The following is a 23,122-nucleotide window of genomic DNA, read 5'->3' as shown; positions in this document are numbered from 1 at the left end:
CGAATAACAGAAGAAAAAATGCTTTTCTTCTGTTATATTTTCAGTAGGTAAACCATTTGACATTTTAGAAGATTATAGTAAATATAAACAAACTGTATATAGGATACAGGGATCAGTTTTGGTCACCATAATCCTTCAAGACTTTATCTGAATTTACTGTAGGAAGGTTCTTTGCTTTCAGGTTGTTCAGATTTTTAACTGATTTTTAAGAAGGCATTCAGTGGAAGATGGAGGTGCTTAATATTCAAAGAATTTAAGGGCTCTTTTCTTCTTGTTTACTTTTTTTTTTGAGTTAACTGTATTTTGGATCCCAAGCAGATTTATGCTATGGGTTATCAGTTATCAGTGCCTCGGTTCTTTATCAGGAGCAGAATAGAGTCTGTATGTCAAATATTTTGCTTTGGACAATACTTTTTCAGTTGAGAAGAGTAGTTACTGTCTAAATTTCTCGAATTTAAGAGAAGTAGCTGTGGTTTAACATCATCTTCATTAGTTTTCTAAAATCTAGGTAAGTGGTAAGAGTAGTTATCCCCCTTTTACAAAGGCAGAGTGAGGAATTGAAAGCTTATAGGTGACTTTCCTAAGATTATAAAACAGAGTACAAAACTCAGGAGTCCTGAATACCTAATATTTACTATTTTTTAAACATTTCTGGGAAAAGGCTTTCTTCATACTGAATATTATTGGGGAAGTTAGCTTTGTTTTGCAGTTTTGTGAAGTGGCTGCTACCCACCTGGGCAGAGAAGAATTTCCCATTTTCTCCTAGGTAACTTAATGGATTGGCTCCTGGGCCCTGCTTGTCAATAGGAGGGTGGGTGGTGCTTTAAGGAAGAAGAATCAAAGGCCCTCCTGATCTAGCACTGAGGTCCAGTTTTCTTTTCTGACTAATTGAGACCTATGGCCAAGTGGCAAGTTCTCAAACTCCAGCACCTTTGTGTAGGGTGCTAGGGGAAGAGCAAAAATGAAATAAAACTGCCTCAAAGCCTATTTTAAAGAATGCTCAAGTTTTTCTGAGCTGAGAGTTGAAAAACACTTCAGTGGAACTTTTGTATAATTTAGATGTTGGAGACTGTTACTAATACCTGTCTTCCTCTAGCCGTATGTGCTTGTTTGGTGGGACATGTTTGGAGCACAGTATATGTGAATTTCTATGACAATAAGTGTGTTAAAATTTCACCCAGCACTCTTATAGAGGAATAGATTTCTCACTGTGGAACACATGCTTGTGTTTGGAATGATTTGACCTCTTTACTTCCTCTCCCCATGGTGGTTGGGTTTCTTTAAAAAAAAAAAAAAAAAGGTCTACACAGAAATTATATTTGAAAGCACTTTTCTTCTTATTTGTTTAATTTAGCAAACATTTGTTGCACATTTCTCACGTGTAAAGTAGTACGCCAAAGATTCAGTGGTAAGAGATAAGGGATACAGGATGAATAAAACATGGTCTGTCCTCTAGGAGACACAAAAATGATATAAGCAAGATTTGCAGGTATGAACAGTGTTCTTACATGGTGGGTTCTGTGAAATTTCTCCTCAGGTTATGTGATTTCCCTTTACTTTTGTTTTTAAGAATCTGTTGAACTAGTTGACAAAATGTGTTCCCTTATGCTTTCCGTTGTAACTTAGGATGACTTGCCTAACAGTAGTGATGAGAAATAATTGTCAGTTCGGCTGCTTTACAAATATTTAAGTAAGAAAGTATAGAATTTCATCACTTTTCTTTCCATAAAGTTAGTTTTGATTTTTAATATCTGTGTATTATGTACCCTTTTTTCTCCCCTGATTTCATTGCATTCAAGCACATTTTAATGAATACCTTAGAAATGCTGAATCACTGTGCAATTCTCATGGATTCCTAGATTGGGGGTAGAGGTAGAGAGAGAAATTTGTAGATAGGGGCTGTAAAGCAGAACTCCGTATTTATTTCATAATAAATGAAAGATCTTATTACTTAACATCTATGAAAGCTTAAATGTTTATTAACTCTTTTAAAATTGATGAGTTGAAAAGTAGGTATGCAAAGCACTTCTGTAATACTAGTGTTTCTGAAAAGCCTTAAAGTTTTCTTTGTCAGAGATTGTTTAGGAATCTTTCTATCTCCAGATAGGTTGATATATAACTTATTGTCCACACTGCACCATTTTTGAGAGTGAAAGTGGGCATACTTAATAATTATGCCAGGATAATAGGCATAAACCAACATGGACCAGAGCAGATGGAGAATCTGGTCACCTCAGATCTCAATAGTCATGTTCCTTGATTTTTGGTGCTTACCCAACTTCAAGTTTCTTTATAGACAGTTTTACTTTCTGATAACTTAGTGTAAGTTTTTTCTTACTAGCTAGGAAGTCAGTTTACTACAATGCAGAAGTTTTAGGGTCTGAAATGAAAAACTTTAGCTTTGTTACCAAGACTTAACCTTCTTCATTTGTAGAGACTTTTACAAGCATAAAAGGAATTTAGGATTACTAAATATAAGCATTTTATTAACCATTAATGCAATACATTAATAAAATGGACCATACATTTAAAAGAAAGAGATTTAAAAACAATTTAGATTAATTGATTTTGAGATAATCCTATGAGGCGGTTCCTAAGAAATGGAAAGAACCTGTGGGGAAGGAGAAGTAACTTTCCCTCTACCTTTCCAGGTTCTTGGAGACACACCCTGAAATAAATGATAGATTAACAGGAGAAAAACAAACAAATTTAATAACATGCATACCTCCTGTATACATGGAAGAGACCCAGTAAAACTGAGTAACTCTCCAAAATGGCCCAAACCATCACATTAAATACCATCTCCAGCTAAAGATAATAAATGTTGGGGGACAGGAAACAGTTATGGGCAGTTACTAGGAAGAGCAGAGTAAACCAGGGTATGTTTGTAATGCAGATTTAAGTCTTGTTCTTCTCCACTAATAAGACTTTCTAGGGGTTTTAGAATCATCCTTCTCTTCCTGATAGAGGGGGAAGACACCCTTTCAAATGGGAATTTCTTATAAATGTAAATGTCTCTTAAAAAAGGATAATTTATACTCCATTTTCAGAGCTTCTCCTGTGTTCTGCTGCTTCTTAAAAATAATCTGCCTAAAATAATCTTTATGCCAGAGAGGTGTATTTTGGGGTGGTATATTCTGTTTCCCTTCAAACCTTCTCTGAAACTTTCCTTTAGTTAAAAATTACTTGCCCATATCCTAGTACCTTAGGATTCTTTTCTGTTCCAGGTGGAAAGGGATGGAAGAGGTACCCTGTGTGTAGCACAGGGAGTGAGGGGAGATGAGAGTCATCTCTTTTGAGTTTAGTTGGCCTGCACTGGCTTGTCTTTTGTTACCTTCCCAAACTCACTGGGGGCTGGAGCTGCTGTATCACATAAAAATATATATGCAGATTATGACTTGCTGAATGAGGAGGCACATGTCACCCACACAGGGTGGGCAGGGAGTTTCCTCAGCATCCGAGCGGTCCTCCACCCAGGTTGCGAGCGAGCAGGAGATAGAGAGCAGAGTGGTAAGCACCTATTATTTGTAAGGTGGTTGGGGATGGAGGTCACTAACTTTTCCCGCCGGCTTAACTCTAAGTGGTTGTTTTAAAAGGTGCCCCTAGAAAAGCAAAGCATGAACTTAATCATGAGAATCCTAATGCAAATCCTTATCTAAATGTCCTGACACGGGGTGAGCAGGGTCATCATCCTGTAAAACGCCTAGACAGCAACTAGGAAAACAAAACTTTTTCTCATCACAATTGGCCCTTTGATGCCTAGGGAACATCTTTAGGGAAAATCATAGGCACTGCCTGGATAGTGGAAGTATTAAAAGCCACTGGCAGGGTTTTGGTCACCCGCTACATGAAATATTTGAGCAATGCAAAAATGCCAATCAACAAAATCAGTAGACCAATGATAGTTTGAAATCCTGTCCATGATCATCCCTCCCATTTGTTGGAGGGTAGCCAAGAATATAAATCTAAGCCCTGGGATAAAGTTAAGGTAGGTATTTGATTAAGAACTTGGGTGAGATTATGCAATACTTGAACCTGTTGGGCAATCTTTTGTAAGTTTGTCTGAATTTGTCCAGAATTATTAATAGACATGCAGCAGGTGGTGCCCTTACAGTGCACACACCTTCCTTGGCCAATCAGTAATCCAAAGCTGAATAGTTATCCCAAATTATCTGTGTTAAAGAGTCATGTTGCATTAAGGCTACATGTTGGTGTAACAGCCCAGTATGTTCAGCCAGGGCACCTGGCGGGGTGGTGTTGGTCTTAATAATTTGGCATTGTGTGTCCAGTGCGGGGTGCCTAGCTCAGTCCCTGTGAGGGATAGTAGCACCTGCTCCCAATATGATGTGGATGAATACTGCAGGCTTTCAATTTTTGGGGGCAGAAAAAGAGATGGATTGGGGATCCTGTTCAGTGATTTAAGGGTAGTCTCGGGGAGACTAAAGTACACTGATATGGGCAGACAGGACTCTCGGGCCCAGCATGTGGGCAGATGCATTGGAGTTTGGGGGAAGAAGTGCACATATGGAGAAGCAAGTATGTGTGACAGGCCCAGGGCTCTGGGTCAACAGCTGCTTGGTCCAGGAAGTTGTGGTTTCCTCTGGACAGCTGGGCCCCATGGGCTGAGACTGTATGAATTGTGCTCCTTGGGTGGAGGTGTGGATTGTATTCATCCATGGGGCACTGGTGCCTGGGCAGCTATGGGGATTATAAAGGGCATGTGGGGACTCCTGCCAGGAATTATGTGCTGCATTGCAGAGTGTCCTGAGTCGGAGCCATTGAGGAAGGTAGATAGAATCTGGGCAAGTTGTAGGGATGCATGGGGTGCCTTCTGCTGGTCAAAGGGGGCAGGGTCAATAAATCAGCTGGGCAGGCCACTAACTAGGGGAACAGGTCTTGTTGAGCTCAATAACATTTTCAGCAGTTACAGCAAACCAAAAAATGAGCTCTGGTTTCTGCCCATTGTATAGACATATTAATATTATTGGTGGGCTTGAATGGGAGGACTCTGCAGCCCTGCATGGTGATGGTGGGGAAGGGGCCCCTCGGGGCGGTGTAGGGAGGTGACCCCAGGGCTACGGTCCTAGAGTGCAGAGTGGTGGTGTGGGCTGGGGCAGGGGCAGAGGGAAGCTGTGGTGATGGCAGCACCCACAGCCGCAGAGGGGTCGTCCCAATAGAAATTAAGTTCACTAACTCCCAGGAGGGCACATAATGTGAGCCAGTCTAAGGGGTGTGGTGAAGACAAGCAACTAAGTGAAGTATTTAAAGGGGCCTCTGCCTCTGCAAGGTGGTGAGGCTGGACACTTAGCTGGCCTTTCGGAGCTCAAATATGGAGAGTAGTTTGGCAGGCAGAGCACCACGTCGAGTAGCAAGCATTGTAGTAAGCAAGGGGGCTTTGGAGTAAACATAGAGTTAACAGCGACATGCCACTTATGGGGGTTATCAGCAGGAAATTGACATAAACAAGCCATTGTCAGCAGTCGGGGGGTGGGGGGAGGGTGGCTGCCCTTGTCTTCCTTGGTGTCATCTCTGCTGTAGTGGACAGGTGTGGAGTTGTCACTGATTGATAGGTCTGCCATCTCAGAGAGGGGTGGCTTTCCCAGGTAGCCCCCAGGAGGGGAACTGAGGGGCCGGGAGTCCTAGCAGGGTCGCAGAGATTTGGGATGCCCTGATTAAGGTTTGCTTGCACGGTTGGGAGCACTTACTAATATCACAAATTCTTAGTAAGTTTTGGTGGTCCTCAAGGGCGTAAGAGGTCTCCACCTGTGGATAGTAAAGTTTGGAGGCATATGTGTAGTCTTGGTTTAAGGAAAATTTAGTTATGTGCTCCTGAAAATTGAATATTGGCCCTGTGTTACCAGAAATGGGTCTCAACTGCTTAAGTCTATCATCCAATTAAGTTTGAAATTAGGCCAGTGTAATGGCCAGTGCTCGGAGGTCAGATGACCATGACCTTTTAAGCAGGGCTGGTGGCCTTTAAGCATTGGTGCCATTGGTTCCATTTAAGGGCTTAAATGGCCCAGCTGGTAGCCACACCTGGGACTTTGGGTGAAGCTCCTCTGGACTGACTTCCATCACTTGCTGTCCCTCATCTCCTGGGGTGCAATTGCAGGCGAAGGCTGTATGGTTCCAGTAATTTTCTAGTATTGCCTGTCTGGGGTTGAGGAGAAGCCCCATAATCCAAATGGCACAAAAGGCAGAGAATAAGGCCAGCAGCAGAGATCATCTGCATTTTATGGTATTGTACCTGCCCACTGATTGCCCGTGTGGATTTATTATGGGGCCACTGTGGGGCAACAGCTTATTGGTGGCCTCCTCCAAAGGGGGCTGGGCCAGGTGTCAAAATGGTATCACCACGCTGTCGTCTTCCAATGTTGGTGGGGTTAGCTAACCTGAGTGCCTCCTCCTTCCTTTGAGAGGTCCACACTGTTCTCTTGGTGGGTCCAGGTACAATTACCGCCCCTTCCTGTGGGGAGGTATGCTTAAGAAGTGAGCCATCCACTGTAGCCACTACACTTTGTAATTTAAGCCATAATTTGCATATCATGCAGGTAAACATGGTCCAGCAGCAGCATAGTCGGTATGTGTTCCTCTCATGGGCCAGGACTATCTGTGACCTGGGCACCATAGCTAACCATCCGTCCCCAATCAAGTGGCTAATGAGTATTGGAAGGTGAGATTATCGACATTTTAAATCTGTAAGGGGACTTAAAATCGTTGGGGAAAATGTAAATAATATTGTCCTGTAAGATGAAGGCACCAGATCCCCTGTGATAGCGACCATAGGCAGCGTGGCTAGGGAGCCCAGTGGGTGTAAGGGAAGTGGTGTCCATATGGCCTAGAGTTTAAAGTGGTAAGTGCCCCTGGCAGCAAGGAGGCCTGTTTAGAAGTCCATCTACCACCCTGTAAATTGAGGAGGAAGGACTTTGAAAGATGGTTTGGCATTCAGAGACCTGTGGCCAGCGAGGCAGATGAGCTCCACTGGCTGCCCTGTTGGAAATCTCAGTGCTGTGTTACATGGGAAGTAAAACGAGGACCTTGATCTGAGTCAGTGATGTCCAGAGGGCAAATGAGGCAGGATGTACTTACTAAAGGAAGAGATTACCTGCTTCGCAGAGGTGTTCCTGGTGGGTGTGGCAAACAGTCAGCTGGTAGAAGTGTCCATACGTGAAATTGTGAGGCAGGTAGTGCCCACTGAGGGAGGAAATGGCCCTATGAAATCACCTGCCAGGCTAAAAGGGTGGTCCCCTCTGGAACAGAAGCCTCCAGGGCCGTTTCCAGTGTTTGGCTTGGGAGCATAATTTGCCATTTAAACAGAACACCCCTGTGGTGGGCCCAGACAACTGTGCCAGCAGCTCCCCACTGACCTGAAGAGATATGGGACTACCTGGCCAAGGGGATGACTGTGGAAGTGGCGACCAAGAAAGGCTGGAATGATGGAGCTGAGGATTGACTGATAAAAGCAAGCTGCGGTTTGTGGTGATGGATGGAGTTGGCAGAGTTGTTAGTAAAGTGGCAGTGGTTGGGAGCCTCGAGCAGTTGGTGACCTGGATTTGGGCAAGTGTACCTGGCTTATGGTTAAAGACAGCATTTGTGTGTGGTGACACATGAGTAACCTCAAGTGTGACTGGGGCCTGGGCACCCCAAATGGAATGGCTTTGAATGTGAAGATCATCCTGCTGCTATTGGCTCAACCATACCACTTGCCTATTAGCAACCACCTGCAGGCCAGTAAAAATACAGGCAAGAGGCTTGTTATGGGCAATAGTGCTCTGCACAGACATTTGTACTGCCCCAACTCAGCAAGCTGAGCCAGCCTTGACCTGCTGTCTTTGATGAGCACTGCGCTGCTGGGGGGTGGCACACCGCTGCTCTCCAGCAGGCTCCCTGGCATATGGTGGTGGTGCTGCAGTCCGTGAGATACATAGATTCCCTTTCTTGCTCTTCCCAGGGGCTACCCCAGAGGCTTAGGCAACTGTCTCCGGTTCCTCAAGGTCCATGGGCAAGAGGGCTGAGGAGCAGGGAAGCCACATCCTGCTGCAGTTTGGAAAGACCTGCCACATCAGGATTAGTCTGTTCCTGAAGGAGCCATTTCCATTTTAGCAAAGAGCCATTTATAGCCATGCTGGGCTGCTGATGGGAGGTGTCCCTTGTGCATGGCATAATGGGAATGTGAGTGTGCAGAAGAACAGGCTCCATCCCCATGAGGGCCTCTTTTTCTAACAAAGCCCAATAAGTGGCCAGAGTTTAACATTCCAAGAGGGTGTAGTAGGCCGCTATGGCAGGCAGCCAGAAGAGCCAGCGGTGTTTAGTCCACAGGTTCCAGGACACATAGTCCATGGGGCTGGTGCCTCACCTGGGAAGGAGGAGTCGGAGGAGCCATGTGGGGGAGGCTGGACGAATGTACTAGCTGAAGGCTTGCTGTTGAGCTTCTCCCAATACAGCGTGGAGGGTTTGTGTGTGACAGCGGAAATGTGTCTGAGCACGATGGATAAATGTGCTGTGTGTTGCCTCCAGAATGTAGAGAGAACTAGGATGTGTTGGGCTTGCTGCAGTGTGAAGGGAGGCTGAATAGTTAACAACTTATGTTTAACTGCAAGTGGAGCTTCCCAGCCTTTAGAGGACCAATTAATGCCCAGAGATTTAACAGTTGTGGCCGGCCCTTGAATTTTATGTGGCACAATAGTCCAATCTCTGTGTTGTAGGTGGGTCACCAGCCGTATTAGTGCCTCATGCACTGTATCCTCTGAGATGGCTCGATTTAGAATGTCATCAATGTAGTACCAGACAGTGCAAGGGGACACCGTACGGGTATCCAGGTCTTACTGGCAAAGACTGTGGGCAATAGCGGGGCTGTTAGATAACCCACAGGCAGCTGGATAAAGGTACATTGGGTGCCTTCGAACATGAAGACAAGCTGTGGCTGGGAATCCTTGGTGATCAATATTGAGCAAAACAAATTAGATCATTCATGGCAAAATGGTCTTCTGGAGCCCTCTGGATGTCCTCGGTTTGTTGGACAGTGTTGGGAATGGGAGCCTTAAGGAGGGGTAGCTTAGCTTTTAAATTTCAGTGGTTGACAGAAGGTGCCACTCATTAGTAGCAGGCATTAACACCAGCCAGATAGGGGAATTGAAAGGAGAAATGGTGTGTTTAATGACTCCTTCCTTTTATAAATCTTGAATTATATGTAAGCTGCAGACCCTGTCACAAGCAATACTGGGGTGGGGATGGGGGTGGTATTTACCGTTTTAAGAGGGAGTTGGCAGTCTTATAGTCTCCCACCAGGAAGGCCAGGTATTTGGGTCTGTTGCAGATGGTGTTACGGTGCATCAAGGCATCCATAGTTATTAAAGGAAAGGGCAGGGCTGAAGGGCCACCACCACTAAAAGATTTGTAATAAAGATTGTTCCAATAGTAACATCTGATGGAAGTTGAAGGCCTTCTACTATCTGACCTGTCATGCCTTGTAATTTAAAGGGTACCCCTCATTTACGTTTGGAGGGTTTCTAGGAAGCACTGTAATTTGGGTTTCAGTGACAACGAGAGCAGCAAAATGTCTATTATGTGTGTCCCAGTGGACAATTAGAGAAGTCTCAGGGGAGGGACAAGCGCCAGGAGACTGCCGGTCCCATGGGCAGGGGTGTCGGCAGCTTCCCTCTCAGAGATCAGGGTACAGGATTCCAGATCCTGCTACTGGGTCTGGGGCATGCTGAGAGGTGATGGCACCCCCCTCGGGGTGTGGCCAGCAGTCTCTTGAAGAGCCCGCAGCACCTGAGCAAAGGCTTCTAACTTGTTTGGCTGTCCTGAGTTTAAATCCTTAGGGACCCCTGGTCTCCCAACAGAGAGAGGTCTGTTGGTCATCTCATGAGGGAGGAAGCTGGGTGGAGGTGCACGCCACTCACTGTGGGGTCCTGGAAGCCCCCGTGTCTCCTAGGCCCCTCTTGGGTTCCTGGCTGAGCAGGCAGTGGGGCCCATTGGCCTTTACCAGGAAACAAGATTTGGGCTTCACAAATATTGTTTTTCATGTCTAGCCACAGCCCGGATGTAGTCTAATGCCTGTTGTACTGTACCTTTCTCATCATACCTCCCCACTACCTCAGGTTGAAGAGAGAGAGAAGAGAGATGTTTAAGTGAATTTAGATCACAATGACTATTTTTGCTCCCTACTCTATTTTCAGGCCAAGGCTGGTTCCACATTTCTTGACTGTCTAGAAGCCAACTGCTCCATTGTTCTTGGTGTGGGACAACAGAAAGACAGAGAGAGAGAGTCCTTCTCAGAATTGGGAGAGTGGCAAATATTAAATTATAACACAAACTTTTGCTTTGGCCTCAGCAGCCTTCCCATTTTCCTGTCTTCCTAAGCAGTCATTACAAATTTGTAGTATATAGAATTCAGGCTTATAATAGTTTTTACTTATAATGCCTGGCATATAGTAGGCTGTCAGTAAATATCTACTGAATGAATTGATGATTGAACACTCATATTTTAGAAAGAGTGCAGGGCTTTCTGTGAAACATGTTATAATCAAATTGATGTTCATGATCCTCAAGCTACTGTCATGCTTTTTTGGCACTGTGAGACATCAGTAGGAGAATTTTGGTCTTGAGTGTTTAACACTGCATAAATCATACTTACTGTATGATTACCTAAAATGGTGAAAATACCTATATTAATAATTCTTAGGTTATCTTAACCATTGTCCCCTGCCATTAATGTGACTAATTAGGAGTAGACCAGGTGGTAATTTTGTCATCAGTATCGGTCAGTTTTCCCTGGTGGAGTAAGAGGTGTCCGCTCATGTAGTTTCCAGCTTCCAGTAAGTCAGACTTACGTCTGTTGTGTGTTCAGTTCCGTAGGGCTCAGCAAACATTTATTGAATGGTTGTTTTGAATCAGGCACTGTGCTAGATTCTGGAAAAAGCAATGAAGAGTAACAGTCCCTACCTCTTCATAACTTGAGGGGTGTCAGAAACAAAGTAGCTGATGGTGTTTGGTTCGTGTCAGTACAGTTGCTAGTTGTAAGAACAAAAGGCTGTGGGCCCCCAGGAAAGTCAAAGAAAACCCCATAGAGGAAGAAACAATTGAGCTGGCCCTAAAGAGCTATTAGGAGATGAGTTTTCAGGAGGTGAGAGGGGTTGTGGGGTGGAGGAGCCCAAGGAGTCAGCAGGTAGGGGCTCTGGCCTGCTGGGAGGCAGTGGGGATTTGGGTGGAGGGCGTCTTAGAAGTGGGCATCCAAGTGTGGGAAATTCAAAAGAAGTGGGCATTAGTGTTGTATTTGTGGTCAACTTAAAAAAAACTCACTTAATTCCTCTAGAAACGTAGTAATGTACATGGTTATAGATATAGCAGTTGAGATTGTGTCTTCAAAAAAAAAAAAAGCAGCTAGCAAGTGGCAGACAGAGTGAGGATTTGAACACATGTCTCACCCTTTGCAAAGCTCATGCCTGAGGTGAATAGGGGGCGCTGGGAGTGGAAGGCAGTAAATGTGAAAGGGTTGAAGACTGAAAAGCTCAAGGGTTTGAATTTATTCCTTGTCCTATGGTGAAATTCTGAGAAATCAGGAGGTGAGCACATTACTGATTGAGTGCCAGTTCTATAACTCCTCGGGGAGCTTACCTTTTAGTGGGACGAGACAGACCTTAAACAGAAAAGCAGCAACACCATGAAGATTTCAGGTACTGACAGGTGCTTGAAGATAAGTACGTGGTGGAGAGATTGGTGGGCAGGATGATTTCTCTTGAAGAATCCAAAGATTGGGCCTGTGGCCTTGGGTGGGAGGAACCCACCTACTGTCTCTCCTCCTTAGATAGGGTGGCAACCCCCAACTCCTTATTGCCTCACACTTATCCTTCCTCGTTTCTGTTACTTGGCCTGATTTCTTGTTTGACTTTGGACCCTTGTCTTCCCTTCTTCTCTCGCATAAAGTCTGGACCACTTTTTATCATCTCCCCCAGGTTGATTTGATGGCCACCATGCTTTCCAGCATCCCGAAGCTGAGCTGTGCTGTCGAGTCTTGCTTCAGCGTGTGTCCCGATGCAGTGTTTTCTGCTGCTTCTGTGCATCGGCTGACTCATTCCTGCTAACTGTATAACTGCTAGTGTCATCCTGACTTACTTATTCTCTGGTTTTGTTAACAGAGTAGGCCACTGTCCTCTTCACAGCCACTCAAAAAATAACCCAGGAGTTTTTATTTTCCCTACGGTGTTGCCCAGGGTTGGTCGCATCGCCCAGTCTTAGGGTAAAGTCAGCCAGGAAGGGAGCTGTTCTCCCTGCCTTCCTTGTTTTTCTCAGTGGTGCTGCTGTTCTTTTCCTCGCCATCCAAGACTGAACCTTGGGAGTCATCTCTGACTCTCTCCTTCATCTCTGTCTATAAATAGGCTCTTATTAAGTCTTGACGTTTCTCCCTTGAAACCATCCCTCCTCCTCTCTCTCTCTATTGTGTTCTTGTCATCGCCTCCTGTGTCTCTCTCTCTCTCTCTCTGTCAATCCATCAGTCCCCCTGCTGACAGATTAATCTTTGTGGAACACTTATTTTATCACGTGATTCCCTTTATCCGCATACAACAAGCGTCATTTCAGCTAGATGGATTTTACTTGTGGATGAGGGACAGAATAACGTGCTCTGGAGAAGAGCTGTCTCTTCCCTTCTGAATACTACACATTTGCTGTATGTTCCCCTTTTGGCATTTTGCCAGGCCTGTTTAGCCAAAGGTCAGTCCATGCCAGGAGGTAATTTTGTCTGCATGACTCCATTCATCATCTGTCCAAACTGGGCTGGTTATGGGAAACCCTTGTGATGGGTGGAAGCAGCCTGATTCTGGCAGTAATGACTTCTCAGGCTTTTGTTTTAGGTTCAAATGCTGTTTGATTTCTGTGTCAGAAGATCCTGTCATCTTCATCTTTAAGACCAGAGATATTAATTGTTCCTAGAGTATAAGTTTTCTGAATAAAAATATTTTATTCCTCTCAAAAATGTACATAATCATGAGGCTTTTTTCACACAGTGTATTCAAATTACTAGTGATGTGAGTACCCTTTAACCTTATGAAAGACTCTTTCATTCACATAATTCATTCATTCAGAATCCACTGAGGATATGAATTTTGCAGTTTTACAAAGGAGTCTTTGTGTCTGGAATTTATATAAATTCAGTACAATTTTAACAGAATCTAATGCTAGGAACTTTATTAGAAAAGGGTAGATCTGGTTATCCTATCTTACTCACAATAATGAGAACTTAAAAACAATCATGCTCATTCATAGCAAATTAGGACACATTTTTGCTTTTTATAGAGTAACATTAGAGGAACATTCTTCATCACTGGGCACCCAGCCTCAGACAGAGCCAGGCTTGAGAGAGCCTGGTGCTCCAAAGAAGGTTTTGTTAGGTAGGTGCCTTCTGTGGCTAAAGAGGAGACAGAGGCTGCCTTCCTCATCTGGAACATGAGAAATTAATGAATCTGAGATTTTCTTTCAGTTCTACTGTGAATAGATCTATCTATACACTAAATGTTCTGTAAGCTTTCTATTTAGAAGTGAAGGGGATGGAAATTCAAATAAGTCTCCTCTACTGATAGATACTAGTTACAGAGAGTTAAGTTCAAACAAACCAAAGAACAGAAGGTAAATAGGCCCCAATAACCAGTGATTATTGCTCTTTAGTTCTGATCTATTATTACATCAGGGACATTCACTCCTTTGCTGTCTGCATGGCAGTGTCCACTTGGGGGAATCATTCTGGCACCTTTTTAATCTTAGGTGGGCAGTGGGAACGTGGTGATCACATACTCCTGGACCACTCCCTTCTGCTTCCAGTGGGGCTGCAGATTAATTTTAGAAGTCAAATATAAGCACACGTAGAGGCAAATGTTCCAGAGCCAAGAAGAAATTAATTTTCAAGTATTTGCTGAATTCCAGTATCTAGTCCAGTGCTTCCTTTCCCTTAATGTGGACATTCAAGAGTTTGCTGTGTCAAGTTGGAGTCTGGATCACTTATCTGCATACATGGTGCTCTCTCTTACTGTAACCAGGCCTGCTAATACCATGTACGACCACAGTGACTAGTTGTATTGCACATGGGCTCTGTTAATCATATAAATCAGTCACCATTTAGGGGTGTCCCCCCTCCTCCAAGTGTCTTCTTGCTCCTTTCCAGGTAGTAGAATGCATGAAATCAATTTGCAACTCACTCTGCCATGCACTGGTAATAACTAAGATAATGTAGTGTCTTTGTAGTGAACTTAAAGAGTTTTTATCAAGGCATTTTTATATCAAGGCATTTTCATATCTATCATCTTACATGGTCCTCACAGCAATAAAACAAGTTTTATTAGATGATAATTATTTCTATGTTCTAGATGAGAAAACTATGACCAAAGAGGTCAGTCCAGTTGTTCCAGGTCTTGGGGATTACTGGCATGACCAGAATGACCACAACTTTCATCTGAGAATTTCTAGTCCCTTGGGCTTTTATCATACTATATCTTTGGATTGAATAGGAAAGTTTTTGTCCCTTTTAGACACCTCTCCTCTGGATGATAAGGACCTATGAACTAAGTACATGGTAGGTACACACCACACACACACACACACACACCTTCCCTGGCCTTCTTCTGAAACCAGTTGGTTTTCTTGTTTGTTTTTTCTTTCTAAATGAGTACCCCGATACATAATCTTATTTAAAACGCTGACATTTGTACAATATTTTGCTTATCTGCTTATCTTTCCTTGTTAATCTTCCTTAGCTTTCTTTTTCCTCTATCAGATTCCCCTTCTTCCTTGTTTACTGAGCAAAGGTGTTCATGTTTGGTATCTGCAAGGTGTAAGTCATACATTTGCCATTCTAGAAGAGCTTTCCTTTTTGTTTTTGAAAAATATTCTATACTATAGGAGTTGGCAGCCTGAAGAAATAGGCCTTTGAAACAAGTTGAATTTACTAATAAGAACTAGTTAATTTACCCTCTATTTTTTACTAACACCCACTTTAAACTTTTTGTCAGCATGTGGTAACCAGTGTTCCTACCCAGACATGATATTATTTCAGTGCAAAGCAGAGAAATTGGCATTTTAATGATACACCATAGGCACTTATTTGTGGATAAATATGATTTGTGCTGGGCTGTTTAGAATGTCAGATATTCTTTGACTTTTCTGACTAACACCTTTGCTGCATTGTTAGGGGGAGAATGGCTGGGGAATCAAGAGCCAGGGGGTCTGACAGATTTGCTAATACCAGCTATTTAGGTTTGGCAAGTTACTTAGCCTTTCTAAACCCCAGCTCTCTTATCAGTAACATGGATGTAATAATAGTACCCTTCCCGAAGGTTGTGCCAGATCAAGATGGGATCACCCATGTAAAGTGGTTGCATGGTACTGGCCTGCAGGAAGTACACAGTGTTATGTATTAATTATTGGCTAGAGGCCTAGGTGAATCCAAGTTATGAACTGCTCTTTTATGAATAAAGGATTGTTTTATTAAAAATGAAGGTGGGTTTAGAAGTAATGGTGACCACATTTGTAGGAAAGGGTGATTCTCAGGGTCTTTCTAATTTCATGACTGCAGCTGAGCTTGATTCATTGACTTCAGATGAAGAGTGGAGCACTTATGCGGGAGTAAATACTCAGGATGTGGTGTGACGTCTTAGAGGCTGCAGTCCTCTAAACTGTGTCGAGGCATGCTGTCAACATGGTATTTGTACTCTGGAAGAGTAGAATTTTGCCTAAACCTTTTCCAATAATCAGGGAAAAAAACCAGGGCACATTTAACATCAGGTATTTTGATGAGTTGTGAGGTGCTGTTTTCTTTGTAGAGCTGATTGGCAATGGTATGGCACCAAATACTGTAAGTAGTACATGTTTGTATGATAATCTCTAAGAGATGTCCCACCTAAACATCCACCGCCCTTCTCCTCCTTCTCCCTACAAATCCCAAACAAAATAAAACCTAAGAAGTATTTTGATTTGTCACTGATAGTTTTCTGGCTTTGGAATGAAATCAAACAGTTACAGAACTGTGACAAATAGAATAGTATATAGACTTCCCAACCAGAAACATTTAACAGGGTAAAAATATCAGAAATACAATTCTGTTTTTATTTGGATACTGGGATATTATTGAACATGCTATGACTAGTAAAATTTTGGGATTTGTATCTTAACTGCCTTACCCAAGAAGAGTTCATACACCGATTCCCCTCCTCTTATAAATTAGGTCTAGTAACAGTTACTGAACTCTATAAATGAACACATTAACATCTTGTTAATTACTATGGACTACCCTATGCAGTGTAATAGACTTTGTATCTGTAGAATGTTCACCCCATAGTTAGAAGCATTTATCGCTCCTGGGCAGCATAATGACCACCTGTTCTCTTCAGAACCCGTGGGACATTGGGATGATGTCTTGTTATTTTTGGCTTTGCAATGGTGTGTAAAACATTTTTTTGAAATAGTTAACTATTATTATTTCCCCTTCTTATGAATTGTGTGTTCTTCTTTTTATTCTTTTATTTGGGACATAATCCTTTCAAGACCTATTGATGCATTTTAGGATTATGACCCTAATAGTGTATTTATAAACTATCTTGTCTGCCTATCAGATGTTAAGTTGTCTTTCCATTTTACTTTTCTGGAGTTCTTAGATATTCCCTGACATGTTTTAGCATCCTAATGTGTTAAGAATTTATGAATTTATTAAACTTATTTGTGTGAAATATTTGTTTGTGATGTAATACTGAGAATCTTAGTACTTTCACAGAGAGCATAATCTCTCTCTTGAAACCCAGACTTACCTGTCCAATTATTTACCTTGCATCTCCAGTTGGACATCTAACAGGCAACTCCAATTTAACATATTCAAAATGTAACTCTTGATTCTAACATCTCTTACTCCAACCTGCCCCTTCTACATTTGTCCCCATCTGAGTAAATGGAAGGTCATCCTTTCAGTTGCTTAGGCCAACAGCCTTTACCCTCTTGCTTCTCCCAAACATTACACCATGAAATCGTGATAGTTCTCCCTTCAATGCTACCCAGAATCCAGCTGTTTCTCACTGTCTCCGTGGTTGCCGACCTGGTCTAATCTGCCATCACCTCTCTCTTTTATTATTAAAATATCTTCCTAACTCTTGTCCCTGCTTTTGTCCTGCCCAGTCACTGTGGATCCAGTCCATTTTACACACATCAGGCAGAGTGGTCCTTTTGAATACTGGGCATGCCTCGCCCTCAGCTCAATAACCTGCAGGGGCTTCCCATCTCACTCAGAGTGACTTTTTCTCTCCCAGTCATTATGTGGTCACTGATGAGAATTAAACTGCTGGTAGTTGTTATAGCTGGATAGCAGGAAGTGCTCTTTATGTTCGTGAGTTTAAACATACAACTTAGACTAACTAGATTTAAACATCACTTTCACTCGTGGTTTAATAATATTGTAATAAGCAGCCTTACCTACATTGTCTCATTCACATTTTAACATAAAAATTCGATTTTCTTATTTTCAAATCACAGACCAGACAACTGAAGTGGAATAAGCAGTTTCATTGTAAAAAAAAAAAAAAATGGCACCCCAACATATTTGTTGACCTTGTGACAAGTTCAAGATTAACTTTTGCTGTCCAAAAAATGCTTTTGATGTGTCAATGGTTTGTCAAAAGATTACACTTTTTTACTTTCTGGAGAAATAGAGATGATGCTTCTGAGGTCAGCAGGTATTAGGCTGAGCAAGAGAAGGATTATTGCTGTAGTAGGAGTGAGAATCACAGTTTCTATTCCTATTTCCACGAAGAGCAGTGCTTTCTTACTTCTTGGTAGCTGGGGAAATTGCTTGAGGCTAAAAAAAAAACCTTCATAGTGGTGACAGGAATTTTCAAAGTATTTTTGGAGGGGTCTTCAAGGTCAGAGCTAAAGGAAACAGACAGTACAGCAACCAAGGGCTTCACGTGGAGAGGAAGATCACAGAAAAGTGGATATAAGCTGAGCCTCTGAAAAGAAATTGCTCAAAGGGAGCATTTGGAGATGTTTTGTTGGAAGCTGAAATTTGCTAATGGCTAGATGAATAAAAACAGAGAATAATGTTTAAGAGAAAGAAGGATGAGTAGTTCAGTTTTGCATGTTTAAACAAATTTTTATAGTGGCAAAATATAGATAATATAACCATCTTGACCATTTACATGTACATTACATTAATATGCATGTAATGTAATGTATTAAAATAGTCACATTATTGTGCAGTCATCACTGCCATCCATCTCCATCATCTTCTCCAGCTGAAACTCTGTATCCACTAATTCTCCATTCCCACCTCTCCCCAGCACCTGGCAACCACTATTCTACCTTTTGTCTCTGTGATTTGACTATCCTAGGTACTTCATATAGGTAGAATCATACAGTATTTGTCCTTTTGTGTCTGGCTTATTTCACTTAGCATAATGCTGTCAAGTTACATCCATGATGTAACATGTATCAAAATTTCCTTCCTTTTAAAGGCTACATAATATTCTATTGTGTATATATACCACATGTGGTTTATCCATTCATCTTTGATGGATACTTGAGCTGTTGTATTTTTCTGCTATTGTGAATAATGCATCTGTGAACATGGATATACAAATATCTGTTTGAGTGTGTGTCTTCAGTTCTTTTGTATATATTCCCTGAAGTGGAATTGTTGGATCATATGGTAATTCTATTTTTAATTTTTTGAGGAATCACCATAACTTTCTCCATAGCAGCTGCATTATTTTACATTCCCATCAGCAATGCAAAAGGGTTGTAGCTTCTTCACATCCATGTCTACACTCATTTTCCGTTTTTGTTTTTGATAAGAGGCATCTTAATGAGTATAAAGTGGTACCTCATTGTAGTTTTGATGTACATTTATCTGATGATTAGTTGAGCACCTTTTCATTTGCTTATTGGCTATTTGAATGTCTTTGGCGAAATGTATATTCAGTCCTTTGCCCATTATTTTTTATTTTTAAAAATTTTGGTATCATTAATCTACAATTACGAGGAACATTATGTTTACTAGCCTTTGCCCATTTTTAATCAAGTTTTTATTGTTCTTGAGTTATAGAAATTCTTTATATATTCTGGAGAGCAATCCCTTATCAGAGATATTTTCTCTTATTCTGTGAGTTGATTTTTTTACTCTGTTAATAGTGTGCTTTGATGCACAAGTTTTTTATTCTAAATATATAAGAGTAGAATAATTAATTGGCTGCTTTATTAGGTGGTGAATTTGGGCAAGCCACTTAGATCTCTGAAGTTAACTTTCATCATTTTAAAAATAAGAAGATTGGGTTAGATTTGGGGATCTCAAACTTTTGTGTGCATTGGAACCACCTTTGTAGGTTGTTGATAACTTCTTGAGTTAGTAGGTCTGTGTGGGTCCAGTGGTTTGCATTTTCATATCTCAGGTGATTTTGATGTGGGTGAGTTTGTTCTCTAGAATTCCGTAGGACCCTAAAATCCTCCAATAAGAGGTGACTGGGTGCTCCTCAGAAGCCTTGCAGTGTGAATATAGGTGTTGAGTTGGGGATTGTTCGCTCCTTATTCTGTGTGGCGTAGCTGCTTCTCTGAGATGGCAGCATGTTATCAAGTGTGGACTCTTATTACTGAGAAGTAGTAGCTGGCTCCAGAGTAGCTGGTATGAGGTGATTTAGGAAGAAAAGAAAATTTGGAAAATACAGACAGAAGAGGGCCTAAAGAATAATTTTCCATAGAGGTGAGATCATAGTGTCCTCTGATTTATCACCAAAAATTGCTTGGAGGGACAGTGCCTTGTGGGGAGACTCCTAAGAGGAGTTGGGAACCAGAGGGAAGGAACATTGCAATAGGTGAAAAATGACGACCAATTTGCATATATAAATGAACAAGCCCTCAAGTGGAAAATTAGTGTAAATGTTTGTGTAAAATTAGTAGTTACTCTACTATATTTATTTATATGATCTGAGAATTCAGAGTTCACAAAAAAATAAAATGTGAAAGTCTCTCTCCCTTTACTCCCCAAAGGCTGTTAGATTTTTATTTTTAGTTCTTTGAACATTAAATAATTTATCTCTGCCCTATTTTTAGATCCAGCAAGCCATTATCTTTTTATCTGCCTGCTATGAAATGTGGAGAATAGATCACACTATGTTGTGCTTCTCCCTTTCTTTCCTCTGCCTCCAGATTTGTATTTCTTACATATTTTTAATTTGCTTTAGCAGGTATTTTATAATTAAAGTGGATTTGGAGAGGGAGGGGTTAGGGTTAGAATTATGTGGTAAGTTGCTGTCCTTCTGCCTGTAGGGAGAGGTAAAACTGGAGACCTAGGAAGTACTAAGCACCTTCCTTTGATGAGCTGCTGAGAACTCCTGCTCAGGTACAAGACTTTGGAAGGTTGATGGTGAGAGATGGAGAGAAATTTTGTGAAGGGAAGAATTACATATTTCCATCTCCATTATTTTCTCAAGAAGGCACCAGAGGATGGATGGCCTATAAGGATTTTGTTCTGAGTAAAAAGGGAAGCCGCTGATGGGTTTTAAACTAGAAAATAACACTATCTGATTTATATTTTAAAAAGATTATTCCAGCAGTTTTATAAACCACATGGGGGGAACAAATGGCAGCTAGGAGACCAGTTAAGGGCAAGGCACTGTTGTCTAGGGCCCTCTGTGGCTTACACTAGTGTGCTGGCAGAGGAATTGCATGGAAGTAGCTGACTTGGGATATTTTTGGTGGAGAGCCTCCAGATTGGTGATGATTTGTGGGTGGGTGAGCTAGAAAAGGAGAGGAGTTGTGGTAGACAGAATAATGGCCCCCAAAGATGTCCAGATCCTAATCCCCAGATCTGTGAATATGTTATCTTGCACTAAATTCCAGTGTATGGAGGGGCTTTCCCACACTGATAAGCAATTCACACCAGCGGAGTGCCCTGAGAAGTCAACTCAGTCCTGACACTATCTACCTGGAGATAGCATCAGATCCCGTTGGGTAAGGGGTTAGCCCTAGAAGACTGTCCTTGGCCCTTGTGCTTCAGACACTTGTGCTTCTGACCAGCCAGCTATGGAGTGAAGGTTCCAACAAGCCCCTCCTTGGGCTTCAGATGCCGTTCACAAGGCCAGGTTGTTACCTATATTTATGACCAATTGGCTATAAATAAGAGGTTCCCATGGCCCTCTCCTTACAGAGTCTAATTTGCTAGGGTGGTTCACAGAACTCGTAGAAACACTTTACTTATTAGATTACTGGTTTATTATAAAAGAATGTAATTCAGGAACAGCCAGATTGGTAGAGATGGATAGGGCAACATATGGGGAAAGGGTGCAGAGCTTCTGTGCTCTCTCCAAGCCTCTACTTTCCTGGAATCACCACATGTTCATTAACACAAAAGATCTCTGAACCCTCTTCTTTTGGGTTTTCATGGAAGCTTCATTACATAGACATGATGGATGAAATCATTGACCACTGGCAACTGATTCAACCTCCAGCCTCTGTCCCCTCCCAGAGGTCGGGGTGGGACTGAAAGTTCCAATCCTTTATTTATGGTTGGTTCCCTTGGTAAGCAGCTCCCATCCTTCGGGGTAGTCCAAAACTCTCCTCATTAATATAAACCCAGTTGTGGTGGATACTCATTTTCACCTTTCTATCTCTAAGTGATTTCAGGAACTAAAGAAAGCAAATATTAGGACAAAACGTGCTCGCATTGCTCTTACTGCTCAGGAAATTCAAAGGGCTTTGGGAGCTGTGAGTCAGGAACTATGGATGGAGACCAAATATGTATGAGAAATATATTTTAATCATCTGAATGACCAAATGCATGTATTTCTTACAAATCACAATTTTGAATGTGGCAAAAGGGACTTCGTAGATGTGATTAAGTTAAGGCTCTTGAGATGGGGAGGTTATCCTGGAATACCTGGGTGGACCCAATGTAGTCACCAGGGTCCTTATAAGAGAGTGCGTCATGATAGAAATGGGTTGAGTGATACAGGAAAGACACACGAGCCAAGGAAAGCAGGAAGCCTCCAGAAGCTGGAAAAGGTAAGGAAGGATTCTCCCGTAGAGCCTCCAGAAGGAACCACACTGTTGTCATTTTAACTCGAGACTGTTGACTTTGGTTTTGGACTTTTGACCTCCAGAAGTGTAAGATAGTAATTTGTGTTGTTTTAAGTCACAAAACTACAGAAATTTGCTACAGCAATAATAGGAAGTTATACAGGAGTCAAGAATGACTAGAAGGCTTTTTCCTGGGGAAGAGGGCTACTACTTCCCATCATGGGAAAGGCTGGGGAGGAAAAGTTTAGGAAGAAAACTGAAGCTGGTCCTCAGGGGGATTGTTGGTCATCTATGTGGATATGTTGATGAATGAGTTGGTCACAGTCTCAGGGGCAGGTCAGGATGACATGGAAATGTGGGAGCCCCCAGCATATAAGTGTTTCTTAGAGGCCTGGGTTTTATACCCATGGAGAAAGCGAATTGCATTAATCACGGGAAGACCGCTTAGTAACTTCCAAGTAGAGGCCCCATGCAGACTTATTTCCCCTCATTTCTTGCTGTTTAAATTACAGTTGTTTTCTTTGAGTCACCAAGTGACATTTCAAAAGATAATAAGCTGCCACTTCAGGAGGAAAAAAGACAACATTAAGCATCCTCTTAAAAGATCACAGTTTTGGACTATGTAGATGGTTGCAGTATTTCTTTCTTCATTATTTTTTGAAGACTACATATGACCTCATTAAACAGATTTAAACCTTTACTTTAACCTGGGGGGGATTTCTATGGGCATATATTTTAAATAATTTGCTTCTTATCAGGTGGGTAACATTAAACTTTTGAAAGGACCAAACTCCCCTTTTTGTTGGTATCACTTTCTTCCTGTTATTTTGTCTCAAGGACTTTGGTGACAGCTAAAAATGAGCTTGAGATGAAGTTTAAATTTTGTGTAAAGGCTACACAGAGGTATCTATATAATTGTGTATCTTCTGAATATGTAGATCCAGGGTTCTCAACCAGGGCCAGTTTTGTTCTCCCGAGGGGACATTTGGCAATGACCGGAGATACTGTCAGACAGGGCATGGGATGCTACTGGCACCTAGTGGGTAGAGGCCAGGAATGCTTTTAAACCCACCACAGTGCA

At 42.1% G+C, this 23,122-nt stretch overlaps 1 protein-coding gene across 7 annotated transcripts in view; it reads left to right on the top strand.

Annotated features, from left to right (window-relative positions):
- ADAM23 (ADAM metallopeptidase domain 23) overlaps nucleotides 1-23,122 on the top strand; it is a 174,538-nt gene that overhangs the window by 2,356 nt on the left and 149,060 nt on the right. The window lies entirely within an intron of this gene.

Source organism: Manis pentadactyla, chromosome 6 (assembly GCF_030020395.1).
Source record: "Manis pentadactyla isolate mManPen7 chromosome 6, mManPen7.hap1, whole genome shotgun sequence".
In the NCBI taxonomy this organism is placed as follows: Eukaryota; Metazoa; Chordata; class Mammalia; order Pholidota; family Manidae; genus Manis; species Manis pentadactyla.
This window is presented reverse-complemented; position numbering and strand designations above follow the sequence as displayed.